The sequence below is a fragment of the Melospiza melodia genome, chromosome 3 (assembly GCF_035770615.1).
Source record: "Melospiza melodia melodia isolate bMelMel2 chromosome 3, bMelMel2.pri, whole genome shotgun sequence".
Lineage (NCBI taxonomy): Eukaryota > Metazoa > Chordata > Aves > Passeriformes > Passerellidae > Melospiza > Melospiza melodia.
In genome coordinates, this window is record NC_086196.1 from 69,792,112 (window position 1) to 69,797,500 (window position 5,389).

The window sequence follows — 5,389 nt, forward strand, 5'->3', positions numbered from 1 at the left end:
CGCCCCGCGTCCGTCCGTCCGTCCGTCCGTCCCCGCCGCAGGTGCGCGGCCGCCGCCACCTTCCCGCGGGGACGGGGCGGGGCGACCCCAACCCCCCCGCGCTCCCCTCTCCTCTCTCCCCGCTCCTGCCAAGTTCTCCCCGTCCCCCCCGTCCGTCCCAAGGAGCCTCCCGATTGGGCGCCGGGCCGGGCCCACGTCACTCCGAGTGTGACGTCTAGTCTTCCTGTTTCCTTCAGCTGTGTCTTAAAGTAAATCTTGTGGCGGTGCGGAGCGCTGCTCGGCTCGGCCAGCCCAGCCCTGCCCAGCCCAGCCCTGCCCCGCGCCGCTCCCGCCGCCCCCGCTCCGCTCCGCGCCCGCCGCTCCGCTGCGCTGCGCTCCGCTCGGCGCCCGCAGCCCGCGGCCGCTGCCCGCGCTCCCGCCCGCCCGCCCGCGCTGCTCGCTCGCCCTCCCCCGCGCGATTATCATATTCATCAGCGGCACCCGGGGCTGCCGGCTGCGCGCGCGTGTCCGCGTGTGCGTGTGTGCGTGTGCGGGGCGCGTGTGCGGGGTGTGTGTGTGTGTGCATGTGCGTGTGCGTGTCGCCCTTTCTCTCGTTCCACCGGCAAAAAAAAAAAGCGAGGCTCAGTTTCGTCGCCTTTGCACCGAGTAAGTACCCGCTGCCCCTCCGCGCCCCCTCCGTCCCTCCCCGCTTTCTCGGCCTTTTCAGGTCTTTCGGGGTTTTTTTAATTTTTTTTTTTTTTTTAACCACTAAATTCGCACTTGCTTGGGCTGCTCTAAATGGTCCGGGGGGAGGGGGGCGGTGATGAAATCGCCAGCAAAATATTGATCACCGTTATCAAACCTGTGCTTCTTTTTCCAGGGGGCAAAATTGCAGTGACTTTATTAGCTGAGTAGTTTTAATTGCCCGGTAGATAAAGCGGTAAGGATTTGTGAGCGGTAAGGAGCCCGATGGAGCGCTCACCGTAGCCTGCCCAGGGCTGAAGAGTAAGTGACCTGCTCGTTGTTAGGTGATCCTCCCCCCCTTCCCCTTCGCTCTCTCGCTGCCACCTTTTGTGGACCGCTCTTTATTTTATTCCGTGGGTTGGAGGGCAGTTTTGCGGGGACGGAAAGCGCAGCGAGTATTTGGCTTCTTGTTGTTGTTCCGAGCTTCTTTCTCCCTCCGTCCCCGCCGAAGTTCCCCATCCCCGCTTTAAACTCCTGCTCCGCTCCTCCGAGCCTCCTCTTTGTCCTGTTTATTATAGCTGCCTTGCTTTTTGTCTCTTCCAATTTGCCTGTCATTTGCATGTCGCTACTTCTCCTTTTTAACCCAAGCCGGGAAGGACAGGGACTTTTTATTCTTACTCTTCTTACCCTTGCAATTACTTTTTCATTTCCAAGCGTGGGACGAGCCGCGAATGGTGGAAATGTATAGAAAATGGGATTTGAGTGGTAGGTAGCGAGCACATGAGAAGAGATCAAATGCAAGTCGCGGGATAAGAGCCTTGATCTGGGAAAAGATTAGGATTATTGGTACTTTCTATTTGTTTGGTTGTTGTTTGTTGATTTTTTTTTTCCTCCGGGGGGGATTTAATTCTTTCTTAGCCGTTGATGGAGATCTTTCTTGGCTTTTTCGATTTTCTGTTTAGCGGCTGAGTGACCCGGCTCACTTTGCCATGTGTTTGCGCGGAGTTAAGGCGCAGGAGGGAGCGGTGCTGGGGGGCGTGGGGCCTGCGCGGAGGGGCGCGCTGGGGCGGGGGGGCCGAGATCGCGGGGCCCGACAGGAGCGGGGCCCGACGGGCTCCGGGCACTCCGCGGGGGCGGAGCGGGGCCCGCGGCTCTTTGCACACAGGGACGAAGTTGCGCGGCCGCCCGCGGTCCGTGCGCGGCGTCTGGCGGGGCCGGGGCAGGTGCGGGGCGCTGCGGGCAGGTGCGCGCCGGGGGCAGCGGGACCGGAGCGGGACCGGGGGGTCCCGGGGGCCGCCGCCTCCCTGCGCCGGGAGGGAGGGAGGGAGGGAGAGCCAGCCGGGGCGGCGGGGGCAGCAGCGGGAAGCGGCGCGGGAGCGGTGCCGGGGGGCGCGGCCGAGGCGGGATGGAGCTCCCCGAGGGGCCGGCGTCGCGTCCTTGTGCTGTGCCCCGGCCGCGGAAGAGCAGGTACGCGGGATATTAACTTAATGTCTTTGACAAAGTAGGGAATTTCAGTCGGGGCTGGCGAGGGACGCGGCTGCAGACTAGAGGTGCCCTTGAATGTCGGGCGAAAGTTGCCAGGACGAGCTTTGGAAAGCCGCTGGTTTCGCGCAGGTCCCGAGCCTGAGCAGACCCCGTGGTGTTTCTGGCTGGATGGCGAGTGTCACCCCAAACCCATCATCCGGGTGTGGGGACGGGTGGGGAGCACGTGGAACGCATCCACGCATCTCTGGCCATGGCTTGGTGGCAGAAGGTGCTGTGTTGTTGAGTGCAGGACACAGAAACGTGTTTGTGTCACTGTGAGGTGTAAAAGCTCAGATTATTTGTCACTTCCATTGCCTGTAGAGGCTTGGCAATATGCAGGATGAATTATAGAGAGGCAGTTTCCTTAGCCGTAGATTTGCATGTGGTACATATCCTTTATGTCTTCTTCTCACAGTTTTTCTCTGAGTTGCCATCGATCACTTTAAGTTTACGACCACTGCAGCTCATTTTGCATTTATTTTATCTGCTTTTCGTCCAGAGCTTACCTTTAGCAGCAATATCACATTCTGTGAAATGTTTATTAATACTCAAGGGTAGACAGAGTATCAACATTTCGGGAGTTGAACTGTGATAAAAAGTACAATGTATATACTTTACACTAACAGCTATTAAATTATTCTGTAAAGTATCCTGCGTTCGCTGAATGGCACTGTCAATATATACAGTTAACTTCCCTGCCTGCTGAACTCTGAGGCCTCTCAGTTTGTATAACTTATCTCTTCTATGATTGCTTGATAAATTGAGATGTTCATAAGAATGGACACATTTTCAAATTGAAAAGTTTAATTCGATTCGGGGCAGAATTGTAAATACTGCAATTTGTAGTCTCTAAATAGTGATTTATTCTGACTCAAAGTGCAGCCTAACTGCTAAATTAAGTAATTTAAGAATTGTGATGTAATGACATCGCGTAGCATGGAAAAAATAGTATATTGGAAAACTTGGGCTGAATTCAGAGTAGGAATCTTGAGAACCTTTCAGTATTGTCTCTACACAGAGGCCATGTGAATTATTTTCTTCATGATCAGTGAAATAACAGGGACCAAACTGGCTTGAGAGGAGCAAAATGTTTTCAGTTTTCTACTTTGAGCAGCTTGATTTCTTTTTCTTATTCAAAAGATCTGTTTCCTCAAGCAGTGCCGAGCAGGGCTGTGTGATGGAGGGCCCTGCATCTCCCCAGTTTAAAGGCCTGAACTAATGAGATGCCGAATCCCTCCTGTTACTGAGCTCTGTAGTTGATGGGAATTGCGGATGCTTGGCATTCATAGGAATTGCTGAATACCTTGGTCTATTGGGCCCTGGGTATCACCAGGTTCGTAAAACGAGGGTTGCTTTTTCCTTAAAGGCTAAAGAGCAAGCAGCATAATTTTGAAGTAAATCAGGCACTGATTTCTGCTGCTGCTTCTTCTTGTGGAGAAATCCTAGTAAAGTAGGTTTTTACTGCCCAAATAGTTCCTCACCCTTACTGCCTTGTTTCAAATTCCTTGTTAGACATCTCAGCTAAGGGAGTTGGATAATCTTTTCTCCCAAGAAAACTTGTGTTAGAACTGCACAGAAAGGTAGTACTTTCTCCCAAGAAAGCTTGTGTCAGAGCTGTGCAAAAAGGTAGCGCTTTCTCATTAGTGGCTGATGTGATTTTAGCACTGAGCAGATATGGTGAACAGATGTCATCTGTTCTTCAAATTTTAGCTGTGGTTTTGTGCATGAAATGCTGTTGACTAGAATAATTTTCATCCTTGCTTCCTGGCTGATTCTGGCAAAGCCATACTCTTGTGTAGTGCGTTAGAGTGTAAGATCTAAATATTTCTATTAGCAGAAGGATGTTAAATTTCTTGCATGGTATTGGCATAATGGGCTGACATGAAGCAGGCAGACTCTGGACCAACGAAAGTAGTCGGCTTGTGAAAAGATGGGAGCGATTTCAGCTGTATAAACTGATATCTCCTTGAATTCATCCAAGCATATCCATCAAGTTTAGCACTCTTGTGCTGTGTATTTAATGGCTGTTCAGGTTAGGCTAGGGTTCTTCAAAGGGGCTGACGAGGGCGCGTTTGAATTTACATCTCCTTTGCATCCTGTAGGTGTTTGAATTAATCTAGGAGAAAATGATCAACATCTTTCTAGATCAAGATGAGTTAACACAATCGATTACAAAAATTGATTTATTAATAGTGAGTATGGTTAAATACCTGACAGCATACTCATTTTGACAAACCGTAGCCAAAGGTTTGGTAACAGCAACTCTTTGAGACTTAGAAATTAATCTGTTACCATTTTAAATGTCAATGCATATCAAATGGATACGAAATAAACCCATGTCTGTTGCTACTGTGCTGTTAAGAGGTTATTCATAGCTACATTGTAATCATATCTCCTTAAACAAAAGATTTGAAAGTAAATTTGTAAATAAAATACTACTGCTATATTTATAGATGGACATAGAAAGCGCTGAGGTCCTTGGTATGATTTTAATTCCATCGGCATGGAAAACGTTTGGTTTCTGAGGAAGCCACGTTGTGCGAGTTGAGGCTGGAGATGTGGCTGGTGAATTTAACATAAACTACACTTGTCATGCAACGAGTATCAAAAGCGATGCATAAACCAAATTTAACTTTCGCAAATTTAAAACTCTGCAATTCGGAAAGAAATGGTGCTTCTGGATATTTCTACGTAGATCTTGACAACCAAAGCCTATCTTGCCAGCTCTGATTTTCTGGAGAGCTGGGCAGAGACTTTAGATGTATAAAATATAGTTTTGAGACAATGTACAGCCAAAGTACTGGTGACTGTCTAAAGGACACACGCTTCCTAATTATTTCTCCCCCTCCCCAAGATTTCCTTATTTATTCAGTTCTAATCTAATCAGTCTTGAATTCTGCGTGTTGTGGCTGGGATTTTGCATCCCGCTCTACGTGCCATTCCACTCCCCTTGAGGTGCAAATTGGTTTTGGTCCTCAGAGAATGAAATATTAACTGGCCATTCAATACCCATTCTGTTTTGTCAGGCTAAAGTAGAACTATTTCTCATATTTAAGCCGAAAGGCACGTAAGCCTTAAAGCTGGCAGCCCGGCTGGCTCAGGATAACACCAGGGCAAATGGGAGATGTTGCTTAATACCCAGGTTAAGTGTACGATAACTCCGATGCTTTCAGCTTCCATCGAGGGAAGGAGGGGACGTGGC

The 5,389-nt window shown here is 50.0% G+C and overlaps 1 protein-coding gene across 5 annotated transcripts in view; it reads left to right on the forward strand.

Moving 5' to 3' along the window:
- Window positions 1–486: 486 nt before the first annotated feature.
- The window catches only part of PROX1 (prospero homeobox 1), a 49,559-nt gene continuing 44,656 nt past the window's right edge, over window positions 487–5,389 (forward strand). For 2 of the 5 annotated variants that reach the window (XM_063152166.1, XM_063152170.1), the window contains exons 1-2: window positions 487–645; window positions 860–984. The gene's annotated coding sequence lies outside the window, so the exon portion shown is untranslated. Of the gene's footprint in view, window positions 646–859; window positions 985–1,077; window positions 1,429–2,063; window positions 2,131–5,389 lie in introns of those variants that run through there. The other 3 variants (XM_063152167.1, XM_063152168.1, XM_063152169.1) reach the window with 3 other exon arrangements.